Consider the following 16,370-nt stretch of genomic DNA (forward strand, 5'->3'; position numbering starts at 1 on the left):
GCGGATTGCTGACAGGTTTCCAACGCGACCCGCTTGCAACCCGGCACAATCCTGGTTGGTTCTGATTGCTGACTCTGTGTTAGTTGCCTCAAAGGTAGGCGTCTTCAAAGAAAGTCCCTGGCCCGGGACCTGCGAGTTAATCACGCGCTCAGTCTCTCGGAGGAGATCCCGTGCCCCGGGCTCTCCCTCCAGGCTCCAACCCGCTGCAGACGCACCCGGGACCCAAAACGAGACCTGAAAACATGTGTGGGCCTCAATTAAGAGGAACGCTTTGTGCAACGAAACGGAGCCAAACGGAACGGGGAGTCTCTACTGGTCTTTTCACAGAGGTGGCAACGTCTTGCACGGGACGGGGGCTGGGGGCAAACGCGGCTCCAAGAGTCAGTGCTGCGGGGTCAGGTGCAGAGCTCCCTGGCTTCCAGAACTCGGCCCGGGTTTCCATCCCTTGAGGCGGGGCCAGTCAGAGCGGCTGCCTTTCTCACCAAAGCCGAGGGTGAGCGTCGTGCAGCGGGAATCCTAAGACCCACGGCAAGGGTTTCTTCAGGGTTGCCCCTGCAGAGGTGGGCACAGGGCCACACGGAATGGGCTTTTTTTTTTAATAGAAAAATAATTTATCTAAATTCTAGGTAGTTAACATACCGCGTCATCGCCACCCGGGTCCCTCCTGCCTCCACCCCGCTGACTGAAAGGCCTGAGAAGGCACTGCATGCTTTTCCTGGTTCCTTTCCTTGCTTCCTCAGGTTAAGTTGTGACCCTATAACATTAGGGTGTGTTTGAAATGACCCTGGGAGACTCTGTTGCTCTCCTCTTCTGTAAAATAGTCACGTTATATCTTTGTGCCCTCCACCCTCTCTACGAGATGAAAAACGTTATGCCATCCAATGATATGACCGGCTCAGTCGGGTGAGCGCGTTCAACTCTTGACTTCAGCTCAGGCCATGATCTCAAGGTTCATGAGATCGAGCCCCCTGTCGGGCCCTGTGCTGACAGCGTGGAGCCTGCTTGGGATTCTCTCTCTCAATCTCTCTCTCTCTGCCCCTCCCCCACTCACTCTCTCGGTCAAAAAAAAATAAACTTAAAAAAATACATGTCAAGGTTTTATTTAGTTTTGTATGGGGACCAAGTTTTAGCTGAATCAACAGAATGAGTGACCAAAGGCAGGCTAGACAAATACGGAATCGGGCTTATTTTTAACAGCTGGGCTGTGTGTAAGAAAGAAGTCTGCTGTGGTTCCCTGCACAGCATGATTCCCGAATATGCTTGTGACTTTTTTCCCTCCGTTTCAGCGAAACAGCCAGTCTCAAGGTTTTTCTCCCGATAACATCACCAAAGACCCACCCGGAGACGCTCCCCAGGCCTCATGAAAGTGCCTGCGTGACAGAGAAGGAGAAAGACAGACCAGGCTTGGTCGGGAACACAGGCGGGCAGGCCGGCCCCGAACGGGATTCAGGTGCGGGCAGCAGGGAGCACACAAGCAGGTGCTCGCCGACCTCGCCAGGCGGCCCTGCGACCAAGGAAGGAGCCGCAGGGGCCAGGGTCTCCCCCTCCCGTCCCCGCCCCCTTCCCACCCTCCAGGGAGCGCAAATAGGAAACCAGGGAACCCTGTGGAGGCCCCACCCGCGGGGCCGGTGCTCCCAGTGGGAAGTGGAGTCGTGCGAAGAGGTCTCGGGAGCCGGGGCCCTTCCGTCCCCTTAACGAGAACGTGGAACTCGAGGTGCCTTTCCCGAAAGGCGGGGCTCAGCCCCCGAGCATCGCTGTGAGAGACGAGGACAGCAGCATCAGCCCCTCACCGCGGGTAACGGACGTGGCCTGGCATGCCCGGCACGTGCCAGCTCCGTGACGTCGCCGCTCCTTCCTCCGCGACGCCAAGTTTCCTGCGGACTCTCCACCCCGACCACACCCGGCCCTCGTGCCTCCTTTTCTTGCCGCCCCAAACTGCCTGCGACACCAAATCCAAGCCCCCGGCTGGGTGTGCGAAGCCCTCCTCTGCCAACCCGACCTCACACAGCACATCCCGCCTTCAGACAGCGACCCTCGCCGTCCCGTGGGCCCCGTCCGCGTGCACCTTCTCCATGCTGTGCGCACGCGGCCCCAGCCTCCCCAGCACCGCCCAGATGATCGCGACAAGCCTCTGCTCTCCTCCCTCGTTCCTACCAAGCTGACGCCACGCCGGCTCCCGTGTCACTTCATCTCAAGGCTGTGAGTGTCTGAGACCAAAGTCCCTCCTCATACTGCTGGGGCCATTTGAGGGCTATGCTGTTAATTTGGTGGCCCTCGCTGGCATGAACTATATACATGAGGATGTGGGCATCTTCAAGAAAGAGATAGATAGATGATGAATGACAAAATAGATCCCCCCTTGTTGTCTAAACTATGTAGTTATTCCACGGACACGTGTCTTTACATAACCATTTACCAAGATACATTGTTCATCCAATCATTCTAATAATTTCCAAATTATCAACAGACATCTGAAAACGATGGCCTGACTTCTGGTTGACACAGGTGTTCCCAGAAGATGCCCCAACCCGGGCCCTGACTTGACACGGGGACTCCACGATGTTTCCCACAACTTCCTTATCGATGACGTCATCAGGTGACTCTCCCCGCCATCCAGAAGGTTTTGACGTCACCGACGTTGTTCGTGGTACAACATGAAGCCCGTGTCCACGTTTACCACGCCAGCATCAGTCACTGCAAATATTCCAGCCCCAGCGACACTGACATTCCGCACGCCCCCTGTCTCTACCATCAAACGAAATCATGAACACAGACTCTCGCGTTGTCTGGTTTAATTAGCCGGCTGCATTTTCTCTATCTGGGGAGCCTCACACGTCCTTTGACCCAGTTTCAGAATCCCCCAAATGCAAGAACCTTAACGCTTCATTTTATTTTCTGAGTTTTTCAGATTCAACCCCAAGTGCATTTTTACATAATCTATTAGACAAGCGGGTCACATTTCCTCCTGCGATAGCTACTTCATGTTTCATTGCACTTTTCATATCTTATGTCTTCCCTTGAATATCGTCTTCCTCTTTTCCTTCAAAGATTCATTTGTGTAGGGGGCGCCTGGGTGGCTCTGTGGGTTGAGCGTCCGACTTCGGCTCAGGTCACGATCTCGCGGTCCGTGACTTCAAGCCCCGCGGCGGGCTCTGTGCCGACAGCTCAGAGCCTGGAGCTGCTTCGGATTCTGGGTCTCCCTCTCTCTCTGCCCCTCCCCCGCTCACACTCTGTCTCTCAAAAATAAATAAACATTAAAAAAATCTTTTAAATAAAGCGTTCAAAAAAGATTCATCTGTTTATTTTACATGTTCATTGACTCAAAACATATTTATGACCATCCACGAGGTGCGAGGCACCCCTCAGGCGCGCGGGATGCATCGATGATGCGGTCAACCACAATAGTAACAGCACTCTCTGCCCCGGAGGGACAGAGAAATAAATGCTGAACAGAGCAAGACAGAAGACGCTGTGTGTGTACAGGAGGCAAGTGCTGCGGGAGAACTCCCAGAGCAGGGAAGGGGCCTCGGGGTCGGTCTCACCTACAAGGATATACGTGCGGAAGTTCTCTCCATCTTTGCGTTAGTAACTGAATCGAGTCTTTCCCGGAATGCTGAGGACAGTATGGACCCCTCTGTTGGAAGGTGGTGTTTATGGAAGCCAGTCTTTGAACCACCGTCCCCTGCACACTGTTTATGAGACACTGTACAATCTGGATCCCCACCGAGGGTCACAGATTGTTCGAGTTTTCATCACACATAGTATTTAGTCCTCCTTGCTATTGCCTTTATGTACAAAACAAATATAAAGCTTTTGGGGAAAAGATAGAAGGTGGTCAGTTTACATGTTTCATTGTATCAGCCAGATATAATCAAATGTGGTCACTTCAGACAATCTAAATTACAACATCTGGAAATTTTTATGAAAATGGGGTAGGTACGACATACTTCCTCTCTACAATTAATTATAATTAAATTGCAATTACAGTATAATTATAACTACATGGACACTGCTTACACGTTCCCCATGTGTTTTATTTAGAAAGATTTCCCGCTGAAATCCTCCAAATAATTTTGCTCAAGCCCTAGGAATAATGACCCACGTGCAGCTACCCCTTCTGAACGCACAAAATCAACCAAACCATTCAACTATCTTCCAGGCCCTGTATTTTGCACTCCAAATACATTGCTCCGATATTCTTAAATGAAGGAGGGGAAGCCGGACCGGTAACCGTGACGCTTGAAAGTTTGTTGCCTTGGGTTGTAAGTTTTCCCAAAAGCTGTTTCCACATTTCATCCGTGCCTGTTTTCAATCAGTGACCTCAACATCTAGATCACAAGGATCCGCCTCCATCAATGTTAGTTTTTTCAAGTTCTAGTAAACGTTTCACATCTAAAATGCCTGATCCCTTTTAGCCACAGAGTAGGTGGCATTAAAGATCGCGATAGTACTTTCTAAATGTTTTTCGTTTGCTTTATCAACATCTTTTCATAAAACTTTTCCTGTTTTCAATATTCTAAATGCTTACTATATGAAACTGACTTATGACATTCTTTAAAATTTTCCTCATTAATTATTGGGAGTGTTCTTTGCGTAAACCAGGAGCTTTTCGCAGAACGTGATCGTCCTTGTGCTAAAATACGTAGATGACTAACACTTTCAATTTTCAATTTTTTTAAGTTTATTTATTTATTTTGAGAGAGAGAGAGAGAGAGAGAGAGAGAGAGAAGGAGCACACTAGTTGGGAGGGGCAGAGAGAGGAAGTGAGAGAGAGAATCCCAAGCAGGCTACATGCTGTCAGCACAGAGCCCAACGCGGGGCTTGAACTCACGACCATGAGACCATGATCTGAGCCAAAACAAAGAGTCAAAAGCTTAACTGACGAGGCACCCAGGTGCCCCAACATTTTCAATTTTTTTTTTTAATTTTTTTTTTCAACATTTATTTATTTTTGGGACAGAGAGAGACACAGCATGAACGGGGGAGGGGCAGAGAGAGAGGGAGACACAGAATCGGAAACAGGCTCCAGGCTCGGAGCCATCAGCCCAGAGCCTGACGCGGGGCTCGAACTCCCGGACCGCGAGATCGTGACCTGGCTGAAGTCGGACGCTTAACCGACTGCGCCACCCAGGCGCCCCCATTTTCAATTTTTAACGTTACAAATATTGGCACCACTTGCCTCTGCATCTATATCAATATCAATAAGCCACTGGTATTTTGTTGAAAGAATCAAATTGTTTTTAATTCAGGAATACAGCCTTTTTGATACGTTCCTACATAATATCAAATCCCACTCTGAGGTGGTCTGGTATTCACGCAGCATCGGAAGATGATCCAGCAGCAGGTGCTGGTTCCCCCGAAGATTTGGAACACGCACACCCATGAGATTCAAAGGGGCCACTAACGCACTTATCCAGAGTGGCGTTTGCTTATAATATTTTATGATAAATTCCGCAGCTACCGCTTACACAAGAAACATAGCGCCCCACAAACGTAAAACAAAAGGCTTCCCGGAAAACAGTAAGACGGGAAGCCCATTCACGTGTCATAGCCATGGCGGTCTATAACAGCCAGCGTGACCTGATGAGTCTACGTTAGGGTTTCTGTCAGTGTGAAATATGCCATCGTGGCTACTGTTTGCTATTTACCGGTGGAGATAGTTGGCCGTCTTTGCCCGCGGTGGTTCCTGACAACACGCTACTGCGTGGCCGCATCTGGGTGTGCAGCTGGGTCTCCGCATCCCTGGCTGCACGCAGAGCTGAACTCAACGGAAGTCAGTTGTCATCGTCAAGGGCCGCCCAGGCGAACGTGCGGACGGCTTTCACGTCCAGCTAAGAGAGCAAGGTGTTGGCTCTCCCCAAGTGCTCCCGGCACCACCACCACCAAATTCCAGCGGAAGCCTTGTTCCGGAGCCAGCGGGCACTGGCCTCAACGTGCCTCCATGGGCCTGGTCTCTGTTGCGCGTCTCCAGGCCAGGACATGACTGCACATGTGGTTCTATGTAGGGATCTGCCGCCATTTCCCCGGGGGGTTCTGGGCTGTGTTAGTCACCCTAGCGTCTTAGGTCAACATGTTTTGGTGCTGGACCAACAAAAATCCTCTTGCTTTACTCAGTTTCCTTCTTTGAATGTTCTGAGGTGGGGCGCCTGGGCGGCTCAGCCGGTTAAGCGTCCGGCTCTTGGTTTCGGCTCAGGTCATGATCTCATGGTTGTGAGTTCGAGCCCCACGTTGGCTCTGTGCTGACAGTGTGGAGCCTGCTTGGGATTCTCTCTCTCTCCCTCTCTCTCTCTCTCCCTCTCTCTCTCTCTCTCTCTCTCTCTCTCCTTCTCCCCCATGCTTGCTCCCCGTCTCTCGCAAAATAAATAAATAAACAAACAAAACTGAACGTTTTGAGGACAAACGAGAAAATGTGTACAAAGTGCCTGGTTCATCTTAAGCACTAAGCAAACGTTAGCTGTTATTATAACTGTGCTTGAACCAGAGCTCCAGATATTATTTGGGGTTTTCCCCAGACACTAGCTGTCAGTGGCGCTCGATCTGCGTGTTGTTTCCATCTGTCCAGACAGGAGAGCCCCTGCTCCTCCCCTGGCCCGTGCGTTAGGTCAGGAAGAAGCTTGGCCATTTCCCTCCTCTGATTTTCCCTTTAGGTCCGAATTCAGTCCATTTTCTATTAACTGGGAGTCTGATCATCCAATTTAGGTGTTTTTTTTCAATGTCTATTTATTTTTGACAGAGGGACAGGAGGGTGGGGGAGGGGGAGAGAGAGAGAGGAAGACACAGAATCCGAAGCAGGTTCCAGGCTCCGAGCCGTCAGCACAGAGCCCCACGTGGGGCTTGAACCCACAAACCACGAGATCACGAGCTGAGCCAAAGTCTGACGTTTAACCAACTGAGCCACCCAGGCGCCCCCCAATTCAGGTATTTTTTAATCAATATTTCGTTTCTCTTCTTTCTTCTGGGACTTTCACGTGGACAGTTTGCCAACATCCAAGCGGAAGAATAAATAGCAAAGCTGTTGCATGTTAATTTTATAATTTGCTGACTAATCTTGCCATAGGATTGATGAACGCTGCAACTCTTACAGATTTGGAATTTCTTGCAGCCTCTCTCGACCGTCTCAATATGAAGACACATGGTATCTAAGCCATACTATGTCTTTCCCCAACTACCTAGTTCCCGGACTGGCCCGTGAATAGAGAACGAGATAGTTTTGTAGAAGGTGGAATGGGAAAATCTCTTTTGAGAGGTACAGGGAAGAGGGTTTCCCAAACTGGGAGGGATTCTTTGGAGAAGCGGGAGAGTTGCTGTAACCGGCGAGGCTCATGGAAGGGTCCATCCTCCTGAGGCGCGTTTCTGCACAGACGGCGTGGACCTGGCAACACCCCTGCCCCGTGCAGGTGGACGGCCCCTGGGCACACGTCCACGTGCCCACGGTCTCTGGCCCAGTGGGCCCGGGGTCTGGGGCCCCTCCGGGTCTGAGTGCTGAGGACCCTGCCTAAGGAGAAGGGACGGAGGGCGGCCACCCCCCAGGCTCGGGGCAAAGGGCGGCCGGGCGCCAGTGCTGGGGGCCGAGGACCACGGAAGGCATTTCTGGGGAAACAGAAACAGGCAAACTTTGGCTCCAGGTCGAGGATTTGTAAGTATCTACCGCAAATAAATGCAAGTGAACGCGGCCATCAGCTGTGAGGTTCGCCTCCCCCACCGCCCAGCTGTCCGTCGACTCTGATCCGGAAGGAACCTGCTCCCAGTGAGCTATCACAGATGGACCGTCCCTGGCCGTCTGGGTCTCCCACAAAGTCTCTGCCGGTGGCCTTCTCTGCGGCCTGCCCCCTCGCCCCGTCGGCGCCAACCCGAAGCCTCTAGCTTCCAGTCGTGTCCTCCAGGCTCGGTTTCCGTGCCGTCAACAAAACCCGGACCTGCAGACCCAAAACACGAGCCAGCGAAGCAGGACCAGCGCGTTTGTCTAGAGCGGCCTTCCTCACAATCGACAGCACCCACGAAGCCACGCTGTGCCAGGAGGCGACGCCAGCTTCAGATGGAGACAGCGTGGCCACGCAGGAGTACGGGCGCTGTGTCCGATCCTGTTAAAAACAACACCAGCCAAACCCCCTGCCCCCGGGCCAGCTGCTTCTGAACCGGAGGGGACGCTGGTCACCCCCTCAGGACCTGCTCTCTCGCACGCGGCCTTTCCTCTCCGGCTCCCCGGGCGCCCGGCAAGCGAGGATTATGTTTCCAGGGCCGCCCAGCCGTCTCACCGCCCACGCGTGGCAGACAGACGGGTCCCCTACAGCATCAGCACCGCCCCGTGAGGCCGTCCTCCTCCGCCCCCGAGGCTCCGCGTGGCGTCTCGCCGCTGGACACGCTCCCGTCCTCGCGGTCTCCCGCCCGCCCGAGCACCCTGGCTGCCGTCGGCTGACTGCCCCCCAAGGCCTCCTTCTTCTCCGGCCGGGCCCCGCTCTCGCTGCCCCTAGATGCGTCCAGGCCGCGTCCCAGACTACCTCCCAGCCCGGCCGGCCACCGTCCCGCCCCAGGGTCTCCTCCTCCCCAGACTCCCCCCCAGACGCCCCTGGTCAGGCCTGCAGCTCAGGAACTTAGAGCCCCCTAATCACCCACACCAGGCACCAAATGGCTCGTCTGGCCCGGGAGACAGTGCTCACAGACAAGCACACAGAGCTCGCCTGGCTCCCGTCCCCTCCTCCAGCCTCAGGCCCGGCCACTTCCTTAGCCCCCGGCACCCCGCCTCTCCCTTCTCCTGCATCCTGCCCAGGCCTCTCGGACAGTCTGCCATCGTCTGTGACGGGTGCTGTGTCCGCAACGCCGTCCTGCCTTCGCCTCACCCCTGTCACACTCCCCACACCACGGGCCCGGGGAGAGCAGGCCTCCCCATTTGGCAGCTGGGGACCCACGTGGGCACAGCAGCACCTCCTCGCTGAGCAGGGCCGGGGCGGGAGGCCGGCGGGGGCGGTGGGGGGGTGGGGGCGGCCAGAGTGGGAGGCTCAGCTTCCTCCCCCCCCCCCCCACCCAGCACCCCTCCTTCCCGGGGCCGGACGGCCGCCGCAGGCCCCAGACGTGCAGGAAGGAACCCGGCAGCATGAGGCGGGGGCCCGGCTGAGTTGCACTGAATCAAATAAGTGGAAAGACATAAAGAGGGGTTGCAAGTACGAAGCAGGAAGAGTTAGTACGAAGCCAGTGGCAAAGGCCGTGCTGCTTGGGGAGGAGGGACGCGCGTGTCTGCGGCTGGAAAGGCCTAGAACGGGACGGGAGCCGGGAGGGCGGCAGGCAGGCCTCGGCAGCTGCCCTGCACAGACAGCAGACGGACGGACGGATGGACGGACGGACAGATGGACGGAAGGGCTGCCCCTGGAGGGCTCCCGGCCTGGCTGGGGCGTCCAGCCCCTGACTGTGTCCTCAGATTTAGCCTCAACTCCCCAGCGAGACGCATGCTGCCTCCAGCACAGAAGCCACGTGCCCACCCCCCCCCCCGCCCCCGTGGCAGGCAGGGCTGGCCAACGGGAGCCCCTGGGGCCCAGGATGAGCGGCACCCGGCCTGCGTTATCGACGGGGACCCTCCGGACTTCGGGTGGCTTCCAGAACCATCCATCAGATGCAACGAGCCCAATGCAGGACACAGACCCAGTCACCGCGTAATGATGGAGGCCATCCGCTGCTGGGGGCCAGCACTGTCCTGTCACCGCGCTGTCCGCCTGAAGCTGATGTCACCTGCTGTGTCCACCAGACGTCAATTAAAAAAAACTGGTCACCATCTCAGTCACAAAAGGTCAGCCTCCTTCTGCCCCTACCTCCCGCCCAGGCCTCACACTGCTCCCACCCTGCCGATGGGCAGAATGGGTCTCCACACCTGCCCACCTCCAGTCTGTTTCTGTTTCACCCCTCCCCGCCACCCCGGCTCCTCTCCGGAAGCCCTGCCGACGGCCAGGCCACCTGGACAGTCGGGATGCCGTCTCTCCCCGGCAGCGAACTTCTGCCGGCAAGAGGTGCGGATCTCCAACAATCCTACGGCAGGTGCCTGGCCAGGCCGGGTGCGACACGGGGCTCAGGGACTCCGTGGGCAAACAGTCCTCGGCCAGCTTACGGTCCCCCTGCGACAACCCGGCCCTTTGTGTTGTGCCAGAAAGCAAGCCTTACAGAGACACACACACACAACCGGGCAAACCACGCAAGCGTTGGAGGCTCTGCTCAGTCCGCTAACAGCAGAGACGCGAATTCACAATCCAGGTAACCGGTAAGTTACAAAATGGGACGAAGAACCAGCTGAGAGATCAGATCACGGAAGGAGACAGCCTGAGGATTCTTCAAGTTTGTCCTGTCCTCACCCACCCCAACTGCTAAAACGTCGCCAGGGCGCTTCCGGAACCGGGCCCGCGGTCGTTTCCCGCGGTCAAGGACGGAGCGGTGCAGGTGCACACGCGTTTACGTCTTGCGTGTCCAAGGAGGAGCTGGGGGAGAGGCTGGCCATGACCCTTTCAGGCAGATCGTCTTTCCTGCTGGTTTTCAGTGACGAAACGAATGGCGTCCGGCTGCCGGCACAGCTGAAATACTGCTCCCGAATGGTTGGGGGTGCGCGCGGCCTGGCAGGGGGGCTGGCCCTCTCCCGGGCTCAGGGTGCACGGCCGTCGGTGACACGGGCTCTCTGCCTCCTCGCCCCGTCCTTCCTCCTGTCTTCAGAGGAAAGCAGAGGGCCTGCGTGGCCGGTCCGGGGTCCCACACCCTCGCGGGGCGAGCTTGCGAACTCTTGGACCCCTCAAAGGGGCTCTGACTCCCTCCTGAGCACCGAGAGGGGGCGGCTGGCGGACGCCTGGTGGGGAAGGCGTGAACTCGGAATGCCTGCTCCAGCACTCTGGTGAGAGAATGCGCTCCGGCACCGTGATTGGCCGGAGAATGCCCGCTCCGGCACCCTGATTGGCCGGACCCCGCACCGCTCCCAGGCTCTCAGACCCTGGACGTCCGCAGAGACCGTGCCAGTGGGACAAAGGGGAGGATCAGGCGGCTGGAGATGTAGGCCGCCTCTGGAGCTCCCACCTCCTTCCACACCCCAGCGGACCCGCCCAAACACGGCGCGCGGCTGTTTGGCCAGATGTATTTAGAAGGTCTGTGAATTGTTCCCGCAAATCACTCTGTACCTGCTCGTAGCGGGCGCTCCTCCAGGGCTCGGTGGGCGAACGCAGGGACGGACGACTGAGTCCCGCGGGGCAGAGCCTAGGCGAGCGCCAGCTCAGCGGGCCAGACGGGGCGGTCCCACGATGGAAGGAAGAGCTTCTCACAGGGGCAGCACCCCGTTTGAAACTTCCCGGATACTGGCACACCGTGTTTAACTACAATTACATAGAAAATTACCAAAATTTTAATAGCCTTTCCAGATTGCCACGCGGGTTACGGAAGCAGCCCACCATCCACTCGGTTCTCCACAAGGCGGGTCCTCCCTCCTGTAGGCCGGGACGCCGAGCATCCACCAGGCGAACCATCAGCTGGGCTTGAAGAAGCCGTGACCTCGCAGCCTCGACTTTCGGTGACTACACTGTGCAGCTGCCTCTCAGACCTGATGAGAAAACCAGCAGCCCACCCGTCCCGGACCACCCGCACCCCCACCTGCCCCAGGTGGGAGGCCGACAGAGCTAATCCCCGGGCACCACGCAGGGCCTTTGTGGGACAAAAATCCTCTGGGACACCCCCCACTCTTTCCCAATTCGGTGAATGATCTCAAATTTTTGGTTTTTTGCTTCAATTTCGTATTAGTCAGGGTTCCCCAGAGAAGCAGAACCAATAGGATATACATCGAGAGAGAGAGAGAGAGAGTGCAGGATTTGGGGAGCAGATTTCCTCTGAAATCCAAGGAGCAGGTTGGCAGGCTGGAGACTCAGGAAGAGGTGACACCAGCTGAGTCTGAAGGCCGTCTGGAGGCGGAATTCCTTCTGCTTGGAAAGCCCCAATCTTTGCTCTTAAAGCCTTCAACTGGTCGGACGAGGCCCACCACATGAATGCGCTTTCCTCAGAGTTGACTGGGCCGAGTGTGAATCTACCCAACACCCCCACTGGGACATGGTCTGGTAATCACAGCCTGGCCAAGTTGGCTTATAAAATCAACCACCACCAACTTTCACGTTCTTCCTTCCCTTCACCGTGGTGTCTGTTACTCAAGCTTCGTGTCTCTGCCTCTGAGGCAGGGCTTGCCCGTAGCCCCTTCTCTCCCACGCCCTCCTCAGCACGCCCCCTGCCCCACCGTACCTGCTTCCAGCTGCCACTACCACCGAAGCCCTTGACCTGTTGTGACACACGTGTTGCTGTCCTACCACATTAACAGGCCTCCCTCCAGAACCTCAAAGCCTTCCTCTTACCTGAAGCGGCAGGTCTCAAACATTTGGGGCCCAGGGCCCACTTACACCCTTAACAATTATAGAGGACCCCAGAGATGTTTTGTTTCTAATGTGGGCATTTCTACCGTATTGACTGTATTTCTACAGTATTTCTACAATACTGGCTATGTTTGAAGTTAGAACTGTGAAGCGTTCAAACGATGTGTTAATTCCTTCAAGACTAAAAGTGAACCCACTTCATATGAACATAAATCGCATTGCTTTGTGAGAACACGTATTTTCCAAAACAAAACAAAACAAAACAAACGATGGTGAGAAGCGTATCAGAAAAGTGTATGTTTGCAAGTATCTTTAATGTCTGGCTTAACAGGACAAAGCTAGACGCAGGCCTACTTTTGCATTCCGTCTATCACAGTGTGTTGCTTTTGTTGAATCCAGAAAGAGGAGTATTGTAATAGCCTTTTCAGATAATTATAGGTATTGTCCTTTGGTAGTACACCAAAACTAGAAAACTGTTTCTTTCTTTTTTTTTTTTTTATTTTTTTTTCAACGTTTTATTTATTTATTTTTGGGACAGAGAGAGACAGAGCATGAACGGGGGAGGGGCAGAGAGAGAGGGAGACACAGAATCGGAAACAGGCTCCAGGCTCCGAGCCATCAGCCCAGAGCCCAACGCGGGGCTCGAACTCCCGGACCGCGAGATCGCGACCTGGCTGAAGTCGGAGGCTCAACCGACTGCGCCACCCAGGCGCCCCGAAAACTGTTTGTTTCTTAAAGATTAACTGCAGCATGGAATCCAAAAGCGTATCAATGAGCTTTTCATACCCCCAAACATCGAAAGTCACAGGCTTGTCCTGCACTTTGAATGGACCTTTCACTTGTGCAAGATTTTGTAATACCAGGCAGGGGTCACGTGGAAATTTCTGATTCGCTGGGTCTTGTAGATCTCCCAGATGCTGACATGCTTCATTCAATATGAAAAAGTCATGGACGTTACTGTTACCACCGCATCTCTTCAAAATAAGCCCTTCAGCGTTGGGAAATTGCCAAGCTCGTGGTGGAGAGTACAAGTTTTCCAAAATGCTAGTTTTCACAGAAAACTTCAAATGGTGTCCTTGCCAAGAAATATTGTCCCTTCTTTCCCTCTGAAGAGACAGGCTCGCTTTACTCATTTTCTGGAAAATGTCTGCCAAGGACCCAGATGATTCTGTCATTTGTTCTTTTGAGTAAAAATGGGATCCCATGGAAGTGGCTGGTTCGGCTTTGTGACTCGAGGTTTCTCGCGACATCCACCTACAGGCTTCGCGTGCAACAGGACATTTGGAAGTTATCTACGGACTCGATAGATGGTCTCCATAGAGGTAATTTTCACTGCTTTGCGTTCATAAGTGACACTGGCCACTTGTCCCCACAGTCCCTTAATGTGAGGCACCCAGTGATCACCTGCATGGTTGGACTTCACGGCCTGATTCCTGCGGAGGCATGGGGGTTGTACCCATCACTGCTCGTGTCAACACAGCCACAAAAACTTTTGCAGCTTTATTACAAAGATCGCTTTTCATCCAGCTTTCTATTTACATGCACTATTATTCTGAAAATTGTTTTGATCTTGAAGATCCCTGAAAGGGATCCTCAGGGAACCCCGGGCCACACTTTGAGAACCACGGGCCTAGCGGGTGTCACGCCATGCTCCTCCTCAGAACTTGTAACACCCTTCACGGCCCGGACATCCTATTTGTCACTTTGTTTAAAAACGACAGAAAACAAAAAAACCTTTGAGGTCAGCCAGACCTGAATGACCACACTGGCTGTGTTGCTCACTGTGCAACCTGGTGAGAATTACCAAATCCTCATCAACGTCAGGTTTTCTCATCAGTAAAATAGGGGTGAAAATAATCACCTCACCGGATGGCTGCAAGTAGGGTAAATGTGTGTGAAGCGGCCACCGTCAGTGAACACAAGTCCCCTTGCCCCGTCCTTCTTGTGGCTAAAAAGGACCGTGATTCTCTAAAAGCTCCAACATGTCATAACTCAAGCGTTAATGAGATTCACTCGTCCTTGGAGTGAATTCCCTTGGAGTGAATTCCCACGGTCACACTGGAAACTACATCCTTTCCCAAAGATCAGCTGACTTTGATCTACCCCTTTCAACACTTAGGGCAATGTTTTCTGAAGTATTCGGTAGGTGGGTCCTGTACATATTCTCTATTTCACAAGTGTATCTTCTACCTACAACCGAAGTCTAAGCTTCCGGAAGACAAACTGTTTAAAAGATCCTATAGCTCCTTTGTGTTGGCGTTGTGGTGCTGCATAACAGATCATCCCACAATGCAGTGGCTTAAAAGCCACAGTGATCCTTACGATCTCGCCTGTTGCTGTGGGTCCGGAATACAGAGGGCACATGGCCAGATGCCTGTCCCATGATGTCTGGGGCTGGAATCATCTGAAGGCTCTTTCACCCCCACGTCTGCCAGCTGGGGTCAGCTGGGGTCCAGCTGCCAGAACACATCCACGTGGCCTCTTCACGTGGCCTGGGCTTCCTCACAACATGGCGGCCAGGTTCCCAGGGTGAGGATCCTGACAGAGAGAGCGCTCCAGGCAGGAGTTTTCTCCTTTTGATGGCCTCGCCTCCAAAGTCACAGAGCCTCACTTCCACCAAAATGCACGGGTCAGCACAGTAAAAGATCCCACGAGGACTTGAAGGGAGGAAACATTGACCCCACCTCCCGGGAGGAATGCCATTCATGATAAGCTCCAGGATGAGTACGTGACAGGAGCTAAGTAAATAGGTGTGGCTGTCTTTGCAAAGTGGCATCCACCACACCCCTCTGCAATTCTCAGCACAGGAATGCCAACACACATGTGAACGCGTAAATGGATGGAGAGATGGCTCGTGTTGAAGAGAGGGTCTTCTCAACTGTCAAATGGATCGTGGCATAGCCTAGACGGTCACGCTGAACTACGTCCCCTGTTGTACTCCTCTGATTCTCCCCCACCAAATGGTAAATTCCTTGGATCCTCAGAGATCACCGCACTGCCTGCTAAGCACTAGGTTCTCAACAGGCGTGAGCTGGAAGGAAGGAAGGAAGGAAGGAAGGAAGGAAGGAAGGAGTTAGGGAAGGGGGGAGAGATGGGAGGGTCTTCAGTCTGCCTTGAACTCTAAAACCTGGTGATGCGGGAGGTGCCGGCTTCAAGATCCTCCCCACTCTCATCTCAGGGAGAAATAAAATGTGCTCTGGGATGCAAGGGGAAGAAACATGAATGAATTCACGGCATTATTCTCTCTGCCGGGCCAGGAGCCATCTTTGTCTGAAGGGCAAAAAGAGCCAGTCTTTCAGAAATCTCCTCTTTGGGCCCATTCTGTACATTCAGAAGGATGCCCCAGAATGTTCTGTTTTAAATCAAATAAAAGCTACTCTACTAAATAGCAATTTCACCTGTTTTTTTTTTTCCTTTTCTATATTAGGGAATTTCTTGCTCCTTTAAAAGAAGTAATTCATTTAAATCTCTAAAATATATTTCATTTGAAAGGATAAGGAAGAGAGCCGCTCAGATATTCATGTATTTTTTTTAATTTTTTAACAATTATTTATTATTTAGAGACAGAGCGACAGAGCATGAGCGGGGGAGGGACAGAGAGAGGGGGAGACACAGAATCCGAAGCAGGCTCCAGTCTGAGCTGTCAGCACAGAGCCTGACGCGGGGCTCAAATTCATGGAGCGTGAGATCATGACCTGAGCTGAAGTCGGATGCTTAATCCACTGCGCTACCCAGGCACCCCCATATATTCATGTATTTTTTTTTTAATTTTTTTTTTCAACGTTTATTTATTTTTGGGACAGAGAGAGACAGAGCATGAACGGGGGAGGGGCAGAGAGAGAGGGAGACACAGAATCGGAAACAGGCTCCAGGCTCCGAGCCATCAGCCCAGAGCCCGACGCGGGGCTCGAACTCATGGACCGCGAGATCGTGACCTGGCTGAAGTCGGACGCTTAACCGACTGCGCCACCCAGGCGCCCCAATTCATGTATTTTTTAA

The sequence above is a fragment of the Prionailurus bengalensis genome, chromosome B2 (assembly GCF_016509475.1).
Source record: "Prionailurus bengalensis isolate Pbe53 chromosome B2, Fcat_Pben_1.1_paternal_pri, whole genome shotgun sequence".
Lineage (NCBI taxonomy): Eukaryota > Metazoa > Chordata > Mammalia > Carnivora > Felidae > Prionailurus > Prionailurus bengalensis.